Consider the following 20813-nt stretch of genomic DNA (forward strand, 5'->3'; position numbering starts at 1 on the left):
TTAGTCTCCCTATGGGAAAAAGGGGAAACCAGACGTGGACTCCTTGCTCAATGTGCTTAGAGGAATATGGCTACACCTCACTGACGAGGCCCAATAAAGGCCGAAACAATCGTCTGGGGTTGCTGTGTTCCTTGTTCAGAGAGGAATTGCTTGGTATTTCGGCGCTGGACTGACTGTAATAGGCGGGATCAGACTTATATACTACAGGAAAGTTCTTTTCTGTGAAAAGCATTACTGGGCTAAGAGAAGCTGCACCCAGGTGGTAAATCACAATAGAACAGGCTAATAATAGTTGTTCGTTCCTGTGAGTGTGCTTCTCTCTTTGTGTATATATATAGTATATATATATATATATATATATATATGTGTGTGTGTGTGTGTGTGTGTGTGGAAAAATTTCCCCAACTGCTACTTGTCCCAGTAAAAATCCTACCAGACCACCTTTTCAACTTCAAATTTCACCATCTCAGCATATTATGCAGTTATATGCTTCCACTATATTTTACACTTGTAAGCTTTTTAAAAAAAATATAAACGTATTCTCTTAAATGAAAAGAGAAGTTTCTTTCTCAGATACCAGGACACATAGTTTAGATGACAACTGGCAAAGGCTGGCCACACAGTTCAGATGGCAGCAAACAGATCGTAGTCACACAGTTCAAATATCTGGTGGCAATGCCTGGGCACACATTTCAAATAGTTACCGACAGAGGCTGGACGCATAGTTCCAATGTCAGTAGTCTGAGGCTTGAAAGACATTTCAGATGGTAGTAGGCAGAGACTAGACACTCAGTTTAGGTTGCAATAGGCAGAGGCTGGACACTTAGTTCAAAATGTAGATGGCAGAGGCTTGACATAGTTCTGAAGTGTCAGTCAAGTCTGCAGTTATCTGATCGTAGCAGATAAAGGCTGCACACATAGTTAATATGGTAGTAGGCAATTACTAAAACCAAATTATACTTATTTTATGCTTATATCCTACTCTTAATTAATATGCTGCTTTTATGCATAATATATGTACTGATATGCACAGCTAATAAAGTTTATCTATAAAACTACAAGAAGGATGAGAGTAAATGAATGGTAGGAGGAAGAGAGAATGGAGTGAGAAGTGAGAAAAGAAAAAAGGAAGGAAAGAGAGAAATAATAGAGAGGGAGATAGAGGATATTGGAAGGTATAAATGAGATCAAGAGGGGAGTGAGAGAAAAGTGAGGAAAGGAGGAGTAAAGAAATGGTAAAAGGATCCAGGAATGGACAATATGATTGTGTGGTAGGGAGAAAGAAACAATTGGGATGGAGGGGACAGAAAACGGGAGAAATTAGAATGGGGGCAGAGAGATGGGAAGAAAGAGAGAGTGACCAGAGGGATAAAACAGGGGAAGGAGGGAGTGAGAATGAATGGAAGGATGGATAAATAAAGTAGGTAGGTTGAGCGAGAATGGAGTAAAGGAGAGAGAAAGGGGGAGGGATAGAGAAAAGGGAGAATGTGGTTTAACGGACAAAGAGAAAATATGTTGTCAGAGGGAAGGGAGGATAGAAGGGCTAGGGAGAAGGAAGGGTGAGAGAAGTGTGGAATGAAAGAGTGAGAGGGATGGGGAAGTGCTAGGAGTAGGGGCAGAGAGCATGGAGGAAGGGACACAGAGGGTGTGTGGGAGGGAGAAAAAAAATTAAAAGGGAGAGAGGAGGAAGATCATTTAGAAGGGAGGAAGAGAGAGGGATGAGATGATGAGACAGAAGAGGGAGGGAGAAAGAAGAGAGAGAGAAATAGATAGAAGTGGGGAAGGTGCATTAAGAGAAATTGTAAAGGAATGTGGGTAGAGAGAAGGGAGGATGGTAGGGATAGGGAGAAGCAAGTAAGAATGAAGGGAGGTTGAAGGAAGTGATGTGAGGGACATAATAAAGAGACAGGAAAAAAACAGAGAGGGGATGCATGAGAAAAGAGAAGATAGGAGTGAAAGAAAAGTGACAGAGGAGGGAGGTGAGTGTCATGTACAGAGATTATTCATATAAATAATTATTTATATTACAATGAACAGTCAAAATATAAAGGAGAAGGAAGAGTAGGTAACTGGGTAATAGAGAGTGAAGGAAAGAAGAAGCATGTTAGAATAAAGTTACAGAGAGGGAAGGGGCAGCCATTGACCTAAAGCTCTGTGTACATTTGTATGAGCAGCAGGTGCTGTTTTATTTGTAGGAAGTGGGACTCAGAGAACCATTACTGTCATCCCCTGCTGCTTTATTTTCACACCCAAAGACAATTTCTGCCCTCATAATGACTACTTTGCTCTACTGTCACACTGTTCTTGTACTGTCCTCCAGCACTCCTCTTTTGCTAACAATGCACTACTGCAAATGCTCAAAGCACTTGCTTTCACCAGTACTAAGCACCCCACATTCCTTGGCCACTCCTACTTTCTCTGCTTCACTATCATGTTGGTTGCTGGGTTTCCTTGCTCTGAAATGCTGTAATATACCTCTTACACTAAGGCATCCCTGCTAAGTGGTTGGGGCTGAAGGGACAGCACTTTATATATATATATATATATATATATATATATATATATATATATATATATATATATATATATATATATCAATACATACTGCAGGCACAGGTCTCACACCCAATTTCTAACAGCAACTGCAACTAAGTCTTTAAAACAAGAGTTTAAAGCTTCAGCAGCTTCAGTTTAAAGCTTCAGCAGCTTCTAGCTGCCCAAAATGTCTAAGTCGCACATGCAGTATTTTTATTCGTCCCATATGAGGGGACAAGTGGATTTTTCAAGGCCTGTATATAGCTGTTCTTGATAAGCATATGATGAATTTAGGCCTGACAGCATTGTTGCACAGAAGCAGAATTCACATTTGGTAACAATGCTTACAAATTAAAAAAACTCTGGGAAAAATGCCTTTTCATTTACTAAATATATATTATGGATTTAATTGTCCTTTACCCTTAGTCAGATATTTTATGTCTGTTCTCCAGTATGGTAAAGGTATAGAGCTAAATGTTTTTATGAATATGAAAATAAAATTACTTATACACTGCAGGAAAGGGGAGATTTCAATATGGAGGCAAATACTTTGATTTCTTGATTGGTTAATGGGAATGGAGGTAATAAGTCTAAGTATATATTACCAAAACAAGCTATATTATATGGATTCTGTTAATATCTAGATGGGAGCTTTAGAGGGAAGTATTTTGTATGGCATTAAAATATATATATTGCCATCAGGGTATTAGGAGTCTAAGTAAATCATTTGTTGAATGTATATGCATTGATTTACTTTAGATTGGAATGGACGATAAATTTGATCTTTGAGGAATGGTATTATGACTTTGTGTTATTTTGCATGCTTATGATAATTGAATGAGAAAAACATATGTAGCCAGGGTTAGTTGCAACAAGATGCAAGTTTTGATTTTTTATGTGAAAATAGTTTTGGATTTCTTATTTCATTTCAATAATTTTATTATTTTTTTTTTTACAAAATTTGTGGACTATTCCTTTTTTATATGTCCCATATTTATTGTTATTTTGCATTGTAAATGTTCATATCATCCATTAAGTAAATAAAAGTGTAGATTTGATATGAAGTATAGTTCAGTAAAATTCAATTAGGTTGGGTTCCTAAAATTCCTCATATTTGTGATAATTTATTATGATCAAAATCTATCTATCTATCTATCTATCTATCTATCTATCTATCTATCGATCTATCTAGATCATAACATTCTTGAGCTTTTGTTAAATAATTTGCTTAACACTTATTCTCTAAAAATGTAATTGGCAATGGTTATGATGCTATATAGAAATCTAAGAGAAATCTCTGACTAATAACTTCTTTCTTTATATAGTCTGTTCTTCTTTTTATCTAGCAGACAGAAACATGACACTTTCTTAGCAAGCTCATTTACAAAGCAGAGTGTTATGGTTAGTTAGAATGCAAATAATAACAAAATAATCCTTGATAAAAGTTGAGTAATGTAATCAAAGTAACAACAGTGGTCACCTCTTTATTTTCAATCTTATTTATTACAATCTTAACAAATATATATGTGAGGCGTTATCTTATAGCCGGGGGTATCACTTGACACTTAGCAGCATTCTACACCTTCACCTGGAACTGAATGGGTTACTTGACAAGATATCTCGGTGAACAGCATTTAGACAGCCAGCAAGTAAAGTCCAATCACTGTTCTGTTTATATTAAGGCATCACATACTTTTATAGACAAGGGTTACAGTACATGGGGTTAAACAATGACATAATCCTAATCACACCATTTCATACAGTATGCTTGGAACAAAGAACTTCATTAAAAATAATATAAATAAGGAGGAATAACAGTTTTAGATAACCGTGTATCTGGGCGCATCGTCAGAACATAGCAAGCCATTACTAGTCCTGTCGGTATAGCTATACCCGCAAGCATTTTAGCCTGTAATGCAACTTCAATCCTGCACTCAAAAAAATTATGTTTTTGCATGGGATTTCCATAACGCCGGTATTAGAGAATGTGCGGTGAGGCTAAAATGCTTGCGTTACACAAAACCCATAACTAAAATGTTACAAAGTACACTCATAAACTACCTATTAACCCCTAAACCAAGGCCCTCCCACATTGCAAACACTATATTAAAGTTATTAACCCCTAATCTGCTGCTCCTAACATCACCGCCACTAATAAAAGTTATTAACCCCTATTCCGATACTCCCCAACATCACCACCACTAAATAAAGTTATTAACCCCTAAAACTCTGGCCTTCCACATCACTGCCACTAAATAAACCTATTAACCCCTAAACTGCCAGACCCCCACATTGCAAAAAACTAAATTTAACTATTAACCCCTAAACCTAACAACCCCCTAACTTTAAATTAAAATTACAATATCCCTAACTTTAAATAAATAAAAACTTACCTGTGAAATAAATAAAAAAAAAAACGAAGTTTAAACTAACAATTAACCTAACAACTATTATACTAAAATTAAAATAACTACCAATTAAAAAAACTAAATTACACATTAAAAAAAACTAACACTACTAAAAAAAATTAAATCTAAAATTACAAAAAATAAAAAATACTAAATTACAAAAATAACAAACACTAAATTACAAAAAATAACAAACACCTAGATTACGAGTTTTGCTTTAGAGGCTGTGCGGTGCTAACGAGCAGTTTATGCTCACCGCTCACTTACAGACATGTATTACAAGTTTTTACAAACCAGACAAGAAGTGAGCGTTGAGCAAAATTTTGCTCATTACCGCACTCTAATAGCAGCTCTGCTTACGTTAGCAGTGAGCTGGTGTAACGTGCTTGTGCAGGATTTCCCCATAGGAATCAACGGGGAGAGCCGGCTGAAAAAAGTCTAACACCTGCAAGAAAGTAGCGTAAAACTCCTTAACACAGCCCCATTGATTCCTATGGGGAAATACATTTTATGTCTACACCTAACACCCTAACATGAACCCCGAGTCTAAAAACCCCTAATCTTACACTTATTAACCCCTAATCTGCCACCTCCGACATCGCCAACACCTATATTATACTTATTAACCCCTAATCTGCCGCTCCGGACACCGCCGACACCTACATTATACTTATGAACCCCTAATCTGCTGCCCCGATTGCCGAACCCTACATTATATTTATTAACCCCTACTCTGCCGCCCCCAATGTCGCCGCCGCCACCTACCTACACTTATGAACCCCTAATCTGCCGCCCCCAACGTCGCTGCCACTATAATAAACATTTTAACCCCTAAACCGCCGCACTCCTGCCTCGCAAACATTAGTTAAATATTATTAACCCCTAATCTGTGGGCCCCATCGCCGAACCCTACATTATATTTATTAACCCCTACTCTGCTGCCCCAATGTCGCCGCCACCTACCTACATTTATTAACCCCTAATCTGCCCCCCCCATGTCGCCGCCACTATACTAAATTTATTAACCCCTAAACCTAAGTCTAACCCTAACACCCCCTAACTTAAATATAATTAAAAGAAATCTAAATAAAAATTCCTATCATTAACTAAATAATTCCTATTTAAAACAAAATACTTACCTATAAAATAAACCCTAAGCTAGCTACAATATAAGTAATAGTTACATTGTAGCTATCTTAGGATTTATTTTTATTTTACAGGCAAGTTTGTATTTATTTTAACTAGGTAGAATAGTTATTAAATAGTTATTAACTATTTAATAACTACCTAGCTAAAATAAGTACAAAGTTACCTGTAAAATAAAACCTAACCTAAGTTACAATTACACCTAACACTACACAATAATTAAATTATTTCCCTAAATTAAATACAATTAAATAAAATTATCTAAAGTACAAAAACAAACAAACACTAAATTACAGAAAATAATAAACAAATTACAAGATTTTTAAACTAATTACACCTAATCTAATCCCCCTAACAAAATAAAAAAGCCCCCCAAAATAAAAAGCCCTACCCTACACTAAATTACAAATAGCCCTTAAAAGGGCCTTTTGCGGGGCATTGCCCCAAAGTAATCAGCTCTTTTACCTGTAAAAAAAATTACAAATCCCCCCACAACATTAAAACCCACCACCCACACAACCAACCCTACTCTAAAACCCACCCAATAGCCCCTTAAAAAAACCTAACACTAACCCCTTAAAGATCACCTTACCGGGAGAAGTCTTCATCCAAACGGGCCAAAGTCCTCAACGAAGCCGGGAGAAGTCTTCAGCCAAGCCGGGCGAAGTGGTCCTCCACACGGGCAGAAGTCTTCATCCAGACGGCATCTCCTATCTTCATCCATCCGGCGTGGAGCGGGTCCATCTGCAAGACATCCGACGCGAAGCATCCTCTTCATCCGACGGCTAAGACTGAATGAAGGTTCCTTTAAATGACGTCATCCAAGATGGCGTCCCTTCAATTCCAATTGGCTGATAGAATTCTATCAGCCAATCGTAATTAAGGTAAAAAAAATCCTATTGGCTGATGCCGTCTTGTAATTTGTTTATTATTTTCTGTAATTTAGTGTTTTTTTTGTACTTTAAATAATTTTATTTAATTGTATTTAATTGTATTTAATTTAGGGAATTATTTTAATTATAGTGTAGTGTTAGGTGTAATTGTAACTTAGGTTAGGTTTTATTTTACAGGTAACTTTGTATTTATTTTAGCTAGGTAGTTATTAAATAGTTAATAACTATTTAGTAACTATTCTACCTAGTTAAAATAAATACAAACTTGCCTGTAAAATAAAAATAAATCCTAAGCTAGCTACAATGTAACTATTAGTTATATTGTAGCTATCTTAGGGTTTATTTTAAAGGTAAGTATTTAGTTTTAAATAGGAATTATTTAGTTAATGATAGGAATATTTATTTAGATTTATTTTAATTATATTTAAGGTAGGGGGTGTTAGGATTAGACTTAGATTTAGGGGTTAATAACTTTAGTATAGTGGCGGCGACGTTGGGGGCGGCAGAATAATGGTTAATAAATGTAGGTAGGTGTCGACGATGTTAGGGACGGCAGATTAGGGGTTAATAATATTTAACTAATGTTTGCGAGACGGGAGTGCAGCGGTTTAGGGGTTAATATGTTTATTATAGTGGCGGCGATGTCCGGTTCGGCAGATTAGGGGTTAAAATTTTTATTTTAGTGTTTGTGCGGCGGGAGGGCCTCGGTTTAGGGGTTAATAGGTAGTTTATGGGTGTTAGTGTACTTTTTAGCACTTTAGTTAAGAGTTTTATGCCACAGCGTTGTAGTGTAAAACTTTTAACTACTGACTTTAAAATGCGGTACCAGTCTTGACTGGAGAGGGTCTACCGCTCACTTTTTGGCAGACTCATAATACTGGCGCTATGCAAGTCCCATTGAAAAAAGAGGATACGCAATTTACGTAAGTGGATTTTCAGTATTTCCAAGTCTGGCCAAAAAATGAGCGGTACACCTGTACCTGCAAAACTCGTAATACCAGCGGGCGTTAAAAAGCAGCGTTAGGAACTATTAATGCTGCTTTTTAAACCTAACGCACAACTCGTAATCTAGCCGAAAATTATCCAAAATTAAAACAATTACACCTAATCTAATAGCCCTATAAAAATAAAAAAGACCCTAGTCTACAATAAACTACCAATAGCCCGTAAAAGGGCCTTTTGTAGTGCATTGCCCTAAAGAAATCAGCTTTTACCTGAAAAAAATACAAAGACAAAAAATACAAAGACCCCCAACAATAAAACCCACCACCCAACCCTGAAAAGGGCATTTGTATGGGCATTGCCCTTAAAAGGGCATTTCTCTCTTTTGCATTGCCCTTAAAAGGGCATTCAGCTCTTTTAAAAATGCCCAAACCCTAACCTAAAGAAAAAAAACACAAAAAAAAAAACAAAAATAAAAACTAACACTAACCCCCGACGATCCACTTACAGTTTCTGAAGTCTGGACGTCCAGGCGGCGTGAAGTCTTCATCCAGGCAGCGAGGTCTTCATCCATCCAGGCGGCGTCTTCTACCTTCATCCAGGCGGTATCTTCTATCTTCATCCCGGCGGCGTCTTCTATCTTCATCCCGGTGGCATGGAGCGGGTCCATTCTTCAAGACATCCGGTGCAAAGCATCCTCTTCATATGGTTGCCGCCGTAAACTAAATCTTCAATGCAAGGGAGCAGGGGAATAGGGGTTAATATCTTTATTATAGTGGCGGCGATATCGGGGAGTGACAGAATAGGGGTTAATAACGTTTATTAGTGGCAGCGATTTCGGGCAGTGGCAGATTAGGGGTTAATAACTTTATTTAGGTGTCGGCGATGTCGGGGGCAGCAGATTAGGGGTGTTTAGACTTGGGGTATATGTTAGAGTGTTAGGTTTAAACATAACTTTTTTCCCCATAGACATCAATGGGGTTGCGTTACGGCGATCGCCATTCCGCTCTTCAGGTGTTAGTTTTTGTTCTAGCACTCTCTCCCCATTGATGTCTGTGGGAAAAGTGTGCACAAACACGTCAAAGCAGCTCTTGGATTTTGTGCAGTATGGAGCTCATCGCCACCATATCGCACGCACAAGGAGGCTTTTAGAAACTTGTAATGGCAGCGCTATAGAGGGTGAAATAAAGCTTGTTCATTCGTTTCGCACCCTCTATAGCGCAAAACTTGTAATCTAGGTCTTTGAGGAAAGAATACAATCATAACATTTTTAAAACTACACAATCTTTTAAAGGTAAACACATCTTTATGGTAAGATAATTCCTTTTGCTGACCAACACCTGGAATTACAAAATTCAAATAGCAGATACCATACCAGTTAATAAAGGGAAAAATGCATTTGCTTTCATAACACAGATCCAATAAGAGCCATTGTAAGTAGAAAATATACCATTGATATCTTTATAATTATACTACTCCCAAAATGCATATTTCTCTGTGTAATTGATATAAATTTCTGGCTGAGACGTGTCCTCACTCTTTTATTTCAAGTAGTTTGACAATACACTAAGGAATGATTACACCGGGAAATTCCTACAAAAACTTCCTATTCTCATATCCCTTCTTCACTTAAATTTTAAGGTGTGGTATAGAAACTTGGGGGAACCTACTGTGTTCTACAATGGTGAAGGGTCTAAAATTTGTAGCATTTTCTTGAAACTATAAAGGTGCAAACATATTCTCTATACTCAGTGGGCCATACAATAGGTTACAATACTGCAAGGTTTAGAGTTACACTTATCTGGAAGGTTACTTTGTTTAAGTACATAAACTACAATGTGTACTAATACAAACAAGGCATACTTTTCTGCAGACAAAGCTATATGACTTCTTATAACTAATATGATCAATAAAAATAACACAATTACAAGAGAATACAAAACAAGCAATATAAGTAAACAAGTTAAAACAATACTCCCCTAATTTAACTGTGGATGACTCTGTAACAGCATAACAGGTCCTCAACTGCCAACAGTCAAGGCACGGTCCAGAGAAGGAAAGTATTTATATTCTGAAGACACACATCATAGGAAACAGTCATAGATTACCTAGAGTCCAGTTCTGGGGCTGGTACCAGTGTGCAATGCAAAGAATGGATCCAACAGATAGTTCAGCAACTTTTACTGCAGTGTGGTGGTTAAAACAAACTTGACAAAAGGTATTTTATCTTCTTTTTCTTTCCTTCACCTAGGTGCCAGGCATCTCTTTATTTAAAAGGTTTACTTGCATTCAATCTTTTGGAGAGTACACTATGGAATTTTATCTGTACAGATTTACCTAAATATGAAAAACTCAAAAATCATTTAGTTAGTGTTATTTTTTTTATGTATACAACTCCATGATCTCATCCTGCAAATACAAATATTTTGTTAACAATTTGTCTAAATATTGTAGGTTCATTTTCTTACTTAAAAACAATCACCCAAATCCATAAATAAAGATACTCATCAATACTCCCCCCCTTTTGTTCGCGTGAAACACCCTATGTGTCATGCAAACACAATATGACAGCAAACTAAAAGACACTCCTAAAAGAAGTAGTATCCTTAAAATCAGGCAAAATCAAATACACCTCAATATTCAATATTCCATTCCTACAGCACCCTTCCACACACATTCTCTAAAAAATAAAAACATAAAAAACATTCTCTAAGAAATCATTTAAAAACAACTATCCACTACGCAAAACAAAACATTAACAGCCCTCACACACTTTTAACAAACATAATCAACTTGAAAGCAAGCACATATACTTACACTCATTGAAACACAGCACTGATAAATACCAAATTCTAACAAAACACTACAAATTCAATTTCTATAACAGCCTTTCATGCCCTGGCTTTGTAAGTTTTACCCTGCACAATACTATTAAATCATGCTAATAATGCAATCACTTTAGAAGATCAATAAACTCTAGTTGCACATTTACAAATAAAATCCCTAACCATGAATAGATAAGTACTATATTCTGGGAAAGATCAGAAAATAATGGCATTGCTACTGCGCTATGGTTTCTGTTTGCATGCATAGGGCAAACCCACTGTTAAAAAATCATGTTTGTCACAAATAATTTGGGAAAAGCTAAACACCTAGATTACGAGTTTTGCGTTAGAGGCTATGCGGTGCTAACAAGCAGTTTATGCTCACTGCTCACTTACAGACAGCGCTGGTATTACAGGTTTTTACAAACCCGGCGTTAAAAGACAAAAAGTGAGCGTTGAGCAACATTTTGCTCCACATCTCACTCCATAATGTTGCTTACGTTAGCGGTGAGCTGGTTGTGTATGCTCGTGCACGATTTCCCCATAGGAATCAACGGGGAGAGCCAGCTGAAAAAAAGTCTAACACCTGCAAAAAAGCAGCGTTTAGCTCCTAGCACAGCCCCATTGATTCCTATGGGGAAATAAAATGTATTTCTACACCTAACCCCCTAACATGAACCCCAAGTCTAAACACCCTAATCTTACACTTATTAACCCCTAATCTCCCACCCCGACATCGACGACACCTACATTATACTTATTAACCCCTAATCTGCCGCCCCCGACATCTCCGACACCTACATTATACTTATTAACCCCTAATCTGTCGCCCCCGACATCACCGACACCTATATTATACTTATTAACCCCTAATCAGCTGACCCAACATCACCGATACCTACATTATACTTATTAACCCCTAATCTGCCGCCCCCAACGTCACCGCCACTATTCTAAATTTATTAACCCCTAAACCTAAGTATAACCCTAACCCCGCTAACTTAAATATAATTTAAATAAATCTAAATAAAATTCATATAATTAAATTATTCCTATTTAAAACTAAATACTTACCTATAAAATAAACCCTAAGCTAGCTACAATATAACTAATAGTTACATTGTAGCTAGCTTATGTTTTATTTTACAGGCAAGTTTGTATTTATTTTAACTAGGTAGAATAGTTACTAAATAGTTATTAACTATTTAATAAACTACCTAGTTAAAATAAAGACAAATTTACCTGTAAAATAAAACCTAACCTAAGTTACACTAACACCTAACACTAGACTATAATTAAATTATTTCCCTAAATTAAATACAATTAAATCAATTAAATTAAATTATCTAAAGTACAAAAAAAACAAACAAACACTAAATTACAGAAAATAATAAACAAATTACAAGATTTTTAAACTAATTACACCTAATCTAATCCCCCTAACAAAATAAAATGCCCCCCCCAAAATAAAAAGCCCTACCCTACACTAAATTACAAATAGCCCTTTAAAGGGCCTTTTGCGGTGCATTGCCCCAAAGTAATCAGCTCTTTTACCTGTAAAAAAAATTACAAATCCCCCCCAACATTAAAACCCACCACCCACACAACCAACCCTACTCTAAAACCCACCCAATACCCCCTTAAAAAAGCCTAACACTAACCCCTTGAAGATCACCTTACCGGGAGAAGTCTTCATCCAACCGGGCCGAAGTTCTCAACAAAGCCGGAAGAAGTCTTCATCCAAGTCGGGCGAAGTGGTCCTCCAGACGGGCAGAAGTCTTCATCCAGACGGCATCTTCTATCTTCATCCATCTGGCGCGGAGCGGGTCCATCTTCAAGACATCCAACGTGGAGCATCCTCTAAATATGACGGCTAACACTGAATGAAGGTTCCTTTAAATGACATCATCCAAGATGGCGTTGCTTCAATTCCGATTGGCTGATAGAAATCTATCAGACAATCGGAATTAAGGTAGAAAAAATCCTATTGGCTGATGCAATCAGCCAATAGGATTGAAGTTCAATCCTATTGGCTGATCCAATCAGCCAATAGGATTGAGCTGGCATTCTATTGGCTGTTCCAATCAGCCAAAAGAATGCCAGCTCAATCCTATTGGCTGATTGCATCAGCCAATAGGATTTTTTCTACCCTTAATTCCGATTGGCTGACAGAATTCTATCAGCCAATCGGAATTGAAGGGACACCATCTTGGATGATGTCATTTAAAGGAACCTTCATTCAGTGTTAGCTGTCGGATGAAGAGAATGCTCCGCGTCAGATGTCTTGAAGATGGACCCGCTGCGCGCCGGATGGATGAAGATAGAAGATGCCGTCTCGATAAAGACTTCTGCCCGTCTGGAGGATCACTTCGCCCGGCTTGGATGAAGATTTCTCCCGGCTTCGTTGAGAAGTTCGGCCCGGTTGGATGAAGACTTCTCCCGGTAAGGTGATCTTTAAGGGTTAGTGTTAGGTGTTTTAAGGGGGTATTGGGTGGGTTTTAGAGTAGGGTTGGTTGTGTGCATGGTGGGTTTTAATGTTGGGGGGGTTTGTAATTTTTTTACAGGTAAAAGAGGTGATTACTTTGGGGCAATGCCCCGCAAAAGGCCCTTTTAAGGGCTATTTGTAATTTAGTGTAGGGTAGGGCTTTTTTATTTTGTTAGGGGGATTAGATTAGGTGTAATTAGTTTAAAAATCTTGTAATTTGTTTATTATTTTCTGTAATTTAGTGTTTTTTTTGTACTTTATTTAATTTAATTGTATTTAATTTAGGGAAATAATTTAATTATAGTGTAGTGTTAGGTGTTAGTGTAACTTAGGTTAGGTTTTATTTTACAGGTCAATTTGTCTTTATTTTAGCTAGGTAGTTTATTAAATAGTTAATAACTCTTTAGTAACTATTCTACCTAATTAAAATAAATACAAACTTGCCTGTAAAATAACAATAAGCCCTAAGCTAGCTACAATGTAAGTCTTAGTTATATTGTAGCTATTTTAGGGTTTATTTTACAGGTAAGTATTTAGTGTTAAATAGGAATAATTTAATTTAATGATAGTAATTTTTATTATATTTCTTTTAATTATATTTAAGTTAGGGGGGGTTAGGTTAGACTTAGATTTAGGGGTTAATAACTTTAGTATAGTGGCGGCGATGTTAGGGATGGCAGATTAGGTGTTAATAATTTTTAACTGTTTGTGAGGCGGTAGTAAGGCGGTTTAGAGGTTAATATATTTATTATAGTGGTGGCGATGTCCGGTTCAGCAGATTAGGGGTTATAAATTTTCTTTTAATGTTTGCGATGCGGGAGGGCCTCAGTTTAGGGGTTAATTGGTAGTTTATGGATGTCAGTGTACTTTTTAGCACTTTAGTTAATAGTTTCATGCTACGGCTTTGTGGTGTAAAACTCTTAACTACTGACTTTAAAATGCGGTACCAGTCTTGACAGGAGAGGGTCTACCGCTCACTTTCTGGCAGACTCGTAATACTGGCGCTATGCAAGTCCCATTGCAAAAAGAGGATACGCAATTTACGTAAATGGATTTACGGTATTGCCAAATCTGGCCAAAAAAGTGAGTGGTACACCTGTACCTGCAAGACTCGTAATACCAGCAGGCGTTAAAAAGCAGCGTTAGGACCGGCTAACGCTGGTTTTTAAGCCTAATGCAAAACTCATAATCTAGGTGTTAGAATCCAGTCTATTGGCGGCAGTAACCAGCGATGTAGCCATTACATGCTATGCTATACTTTAATATAATAAGGATTCTTATAAATAGACCATTATTTTGATTTAATTTGTATATATATAATTTGATATTAAACATTTTTGCAGCTCTCTGACTAAATATAACAATTTTATACAACAAAATGAAATTTCTGAAAATAGTAATAATAATTTACAATAATAGATTAAAAGGACAGTTTACCCAAAAATGTTCTTCTCTTTAAATTGTTCCCAATGATCCATCTTACCTGATGGAGTGTATTTAATTGCTTACAAATAGCTCCTTCACCCCTATTTTGGCATTTAAAATAACTGATTCAGTCTGTGGTATACCCACTAATAGTAAAATTTGATATACTGGAGTCTCATCTATTGAATGGCCTAAGTAAACAAAGCCAGAAGAAGAAATACACTCTCTGTGGGGTACAGGATAGTTAAGTAATAAAATGACAATTTTCTATTGCTCTATCTAAGCACTGAGCTCGGGTTTTCCAGACAAATATCAGATAAGGACAATGAGATATGCTATTACTTGAAACTCAACCCATTGTAATAGGCTTTTGATTAAAGGCACAAAAGCAGATACTTCATATACATATAAACCTGAAAATGCAATTTCTCCTACATTTTATACTATACAGCTGGTGTAAGAAATCATTGAAAATACATCAACATAAAAACAATTTTACAGTGTACTGTCCCTTTAAGGGCTGACCATTTATAATATGTATATTACATATATAACCTAGCCATGAGTAGGAAACTTGTATTATTTACCATTAAAATGCTACTTCTTTACTGTATCATAACGTGCATATATTTAAATGAGAGCCATCACAGCATAAATATTACACAACAATATGTTACCAGGTATATTAAAACTATACTGAATTACTCTACAAAAGAAACAGACCCAAATACTTTAGATACATTTAATAACATACAGGTATAGTCTTTTCTTTTCTCTTTTTTCACAAACTCCTTGCATAATTTTTTGGACATACTTAAATCAACCTATTAATCACTTGCCAGAAAAAAACTCTTTTGTATTTACCAGACTTAAAATCATGCCCATCATTGTACTTACAAATTCCTTACGCCTAGAGTTTTTGTCGGTAAGGCTGTGCGGGGCTACAAAGCCTTTTTTTTCTTACTGCTCACTTAAGCCGGCGTTAGCCTCAGAAAAGTAAGCGTTGAGCAAAATTTAGCTCCACATCTCACTGTAATACCAGCGCTGCTTACGGTAGTGGTAAGCTGGCAAAACGTGCTCGTGCACGATTTCCCCATAGGAAACAATGGGGCTGAGCTGGCTGAAAAAAAAAATAACCCCGAATCTGCCGCTCCAGCTATCGCTGACACCTACATTATATTATTAACCCCTAATCTGCCGCTCCGGACACCTCCGCCACCTACATTATACTTATGAACACCTAATCTACTGCCCCCAACATCCCCGACACCTACATTATAGTTATTAACCCCTAATCTGCCCCCTAACGTCACCACAACTATATTAAATTTATTAACCCCTAATCTGCCGCCGCCAACATCGCCGCCACTATAATAAATTTATTAACCCCTAAACCTAAGTCTAACCCTAACACCCCCCTAACTTAAATATAATTTAAATACATCTAAATAAATTTACTACAATTAAATAAATTATTCCTATTTAAAACTAAATACTTACCTATAAAATAAACTCTAAGCTAGCTACAATATAACTAATAGTTACATTGTATCTATCTTAGGATTTATATTTATTTTACAGGCAACTTTGTTTTTATTTTAACTAGGTACAATAGTTATTAAATAGTTATTAACTATTTAATAACTTCCTAGTTAAAATAAATACAAATTTACCTGTAAAATAAACCCTAACCTAAGTTACAATTACACCTAACACTACACTATAATTAAACTAATTACCTAAACTACCTACAATTAAATTACAATTAAATTAAATAAACTAAATTACGAAAAAAACAAAGACTAAATTACAGAAAATAAAAAAAGAATTACAAGAATATTCAATTTATTACACCTAATCTAATCCCCCTAATAAAATAAAAAAGCCCCCCAAAATAATAAAATTCCCTACCCTATACTAAATTACAAATAGTCCTTAAAAGGGCCGATTGCGGGGCATTGCCCCAAAGTAATCAGCTCTTTCACCTGTAAAAAAAAATACAATACCCCCCCAACATTAAAACCCACCACCCACATACCCAACCCTACTATAAAACCCACCCAATCCCCCCTTAAAAAAACCTAACACTACCCCTTGAAGATCACCCTACCTTGAGACGTCTTCACCCAGCCGGGCACAAGTGGTCCTCCAGAGGGTCCGAAGTCTTCATCGTATCCGGCCAGAAGAGGACCTCCAGACCAGCAGAAGTCTTCATCCAGGCGGCATCTTCTATCTTCATCCTTCCAGAGCGGAGCGGGTCCATCTTCAATACATCCGACGCGGAGCATCCTCTTCATCCGATGGCCGACGACTGAATGACTGGTCATTTAAGTGACATCATCCAAGATGGTGTCCCTTGAATTCCGATTGAATACTATCAGCCAATCGGAATTAAGGTAGGAAAAATCCTATTGGCTGATGCAATCAGCCAATAGGATTGACCCTTGCATTCTATTGGCTGATTGGAACAGCCAATAGAATGCGAGCTCAATCCTATTGGCTGATTGGATCAGCCAATCGATTGAACTTCAATCCTATTGGCTGATTGCATCAGCCAATAGGATTTTTCCTACCTTAATTCCGATTGGCTGATAGTATTCTATCAGCCAATCGGAATTCAAGGGATGCCATCTTGGATGACGTCACTTAAAGGACCAGTCATTCAGTCATGAAGAGGATGCTCCGCGTCGGATGTCTTGAAGATGGACCCGCTCCGCTCCAGAAGGATGAAGATAGAAGATGCCGCCTGGATGAAGACTTCTGCCGGTCTGGAGGTCCTCTTCTGGCCGGATAGGATGAAGACTTCGGATCCTCTGGATGACCACTTGTGCCCGGCTGGGTGAAGACGTCTCAAGGTAGGGTGATCTTCAAGGGGGTAGTTTTAGGTTTTTTTAAGGGGGGATTGGGTGGATTTTAGAGTAGGGTTGCGTGTGTTGGTGGTGGTTTTAATGTTGGGGGGTATTGTATTTTTTTTACAGGTGAAAGAGCTGATTACTTTGGGGCAATGCCCCGCAAAAAGGCCCTTTTAAGGGCTATTTGTAATTTAGTATAGGGTAGGGAATTTTATTATTTTGGGGGGCTTTTTATTTTATTAGGGGGATTAGATTAGGTGTAATTAGTTTAAAATTCTTGTAATTCTTTTTTTATTTTCTGTAATTTAGTGTTCGTTTTTTTCATAATTTAGTTTATTTAATTTAATTGTAATTAATTGTAGGTAGTTTAGGTAATTAGTTTAATTATAGTGTAGTGTTAGGTGTAATTGAAACTAAGGTTAGGGTTTATTTTACAGGTACTTTTGCACTTATTTTAGCTAGGTAGTTATTAAATAGTTAATAACTATTTAATAACTATTGTACCTAGTTAACCCCTTAATGACCAAGGACGTATGCCACACGTCCTCAAAAAAAATTACAGTTAATGACCGAGGACGTGTGGCGTACGTCCTTGGTCTGGAAAGCAGCTGGAAGCGATCCTGCTCGCTTCCAGCTGCTTTCCGGTTATTGCAGTGATGCCTCGATATCGAGGCATCCTGCAATAACCCCCCTTGGCCATCCGATGCAGAGAGGGCCACAGAGTGGCTCTCTCTGCATCGGACATCGGTGGCCGGTATCGTTGGTGGGTGGGAGCAAGTCTGGGAGGCGGGTGGGCGGCCATCGATGTGCCGAGAAGAGTGGAGGGGTGGCGGGAGCGCGCACGGGGAGCGCGCGCGTGCATGGGGGCGGCGGGCGGGCGCGTGCACGGGGCGGGAGCGGGAGGGAACCGCTACACTACAGAAAATAAAGCTGTCAAAAGTAAAAAATTAAAACTTTTGATAGCTGTAAATTAAAAGCTAAGGGATCTGGAAGGGGTGGGGGGTTGATCTTGGGGGGGGGAAGCTGCACTACAGAAAAGGGCATTTTTGTTTTAAAAAAGGCAAATTTTTTTACTAAACTGGGTACTGGAAGACAGCTGCCAGTACCCAAGATGACGCCCATTAAGGCAGAGGGGGAGGGTTTAGAGAGCTGTTTGGTGGGGGATCAGTGAGGCTGGGCTAAGGGGGGATCCTACACAGCAGCATATGTAAATATGCTAAAAAAAAACACAAAAAAAGCCCAAATATAGCTTTTATTTTAGTACTGGCAGAGTTTTTGCCAGTACTTAAGATGACGGGGACAATTGTGGGGTGGGGGAGGGAAGAGAGCTGTTTGGGAGGGATCAGGGGGTCTCATGTTACAGGTGGGAGGCTGAGCACACTAAAGCTAAAATTAACCCTGCAAGCTCCCTACAAGCTACATAATTAACCCCTTCACTGCTAGCCATAATACATGTGTGAAATGTAGCGGCATTTGGCGGCCTTCTAATTACCAAAAAGCAACGCCAAAGCCATATATGTCTGCTATTTCCTAACAAAGGGGATCCCAGAGAAGCATTTACAACCATTTGTGCCATAATTGCACAAGCTGTTTGTAAACGATTTCAGTGAGAAACCTAAAATTGTGAAAAATTTAACGTTTTTTTTTAATTTGATCGCATTTGGCGGTGAAATGGTGGCATGAAATATACCAAAATTGGCCTAGATCAATACTTGGGGGTTGTCTACTACACTGCACTAAAGCTAAAATTATCCATAAAAGCTCCCTACATGCTCCATAATTAACCCCTTCATTGCTGGGCATAATACACGTGTAGTGCGCAGTGGCATTTAGCAGCCTTCTAATTACTAAAAAGCAACGCCAAAGCCATATATGTCTGCTATTTCTGAACAAAGGGGATCCCAGAGAAGAATTTACAACCATTTATGCCATAATTGCACAAGCTGTTTGTAAATAATTTCAGTGAGAAACCAAAAGTTTGTGAAAAAATTAGTAAAAAAGTGAACGATTTTTTGTATTTAATCGCATTTGGCGGTGAAATGTGGCATGAAATATACCAAAATGGGCCTAGATGAATACTTTGGGATGTATACTAAAAAAAAATATATACATGTCAATGGATATTCAGAGATTCCTGAAAGATATCAGTGTTCTAATGTAACTAGCGCTAATTTTGAAAAATAATGGTTTGGAAATTAGCAAAGTGCTACTTGTATTTATGGCCCTATAACTTACAAAAAAAGCAAAGAACATGTTAACATTGGGTATTTCTAAACTCAGGACAAAATTTAGAAACTATTTAGCACGGGTGTTTTTTGGTGGTTGTAGATGTGTAACAGATTTTGGGGGGTCATAGTTAGAAAAAGTGTGTTTTTTTTCAATTTTTTCCTCATATTTTATAATTTTTTTTTATAGTAAATTATAAGATATGATTAAAAATAATGGTATCTTTAGAAAGTCCATTTAATGGCGAGAAAAACGGTATGTAATATGTGTGGGTACAGTAAATGAGTAAGAAGAAAATTACAGCTAAACACAAACACCGCAAAAATGTAAAAATAGCCTTGGTCCCAAACGGACAGAAAATGGAAAAGTGCTGTGGTCATTAAGGGGTTAAAATAAATACAAAGTTGCCTGTAAAATAAAAATAAACCCTAAGATGGCTACAATGTAATTATTAATTATATTGTAGCTATCTTAGGGTTTATTTTATAGGTATTTAGTTTTAAATAGGATTCATTTATTTAATTGTAGTAATTTAATTTAGTTTTATTTAAATTATATTAAGTTATTGGGGTTAGGGTTAGATTTAGGGGGTTAATAAATTTAATATAGTAGCGGCGACATTGGGGTCGGCAGATTAGGGGTTAATAAATGTAGGTAGGTGTCGGCGATGTTAGGGACGGCAGATTAGGGGTTAATAAAATGTATATAGTATTTGCGATGCAGGAGTGCGGCGATTTAGGGGTTAATACATTTATTAAAGTGGCGGCGATGTGTCGGTCGGCAGATTAGGGGTTAAACATTTTAGTTAAGTGTTTGCGATGTGGGGGGGCCTCGGTTTAGGGGTTAATAGGTAGTTTATGGGTGTTAGTGTACTTTTTTAGCACTTTAGCTAAGAGTTTTATGTTACGGCGTTAGCCCATAAAACTCTTAACTACTGACTTTTAAATGTGGTAGGAGTCTGGACAGGAGAGGGTCTACCGCTCACTTTTTCAGGCAATCGTAATTCCGGCGTTAGGAAAATCCCATTAAAAAGATAGGGATACGCAATTGACGTAAGGGGATTTGCGGTAAGCTAA

The sequence above is a fragment of the Bombina bombina genome, chromosome 4 (genome assembly GCF_027579735.1).
Source record: "Bombina bombina isolate aBomBom1 chromosome 4, aBomBom1.pri, whole genome shotgun sequence".
Taxonomy (NCBI): Eukaryota; Metazoa; Chordata; class Amphibia; order Anura; family Bombinatoridae; genus Bombina; species Bombina bombina.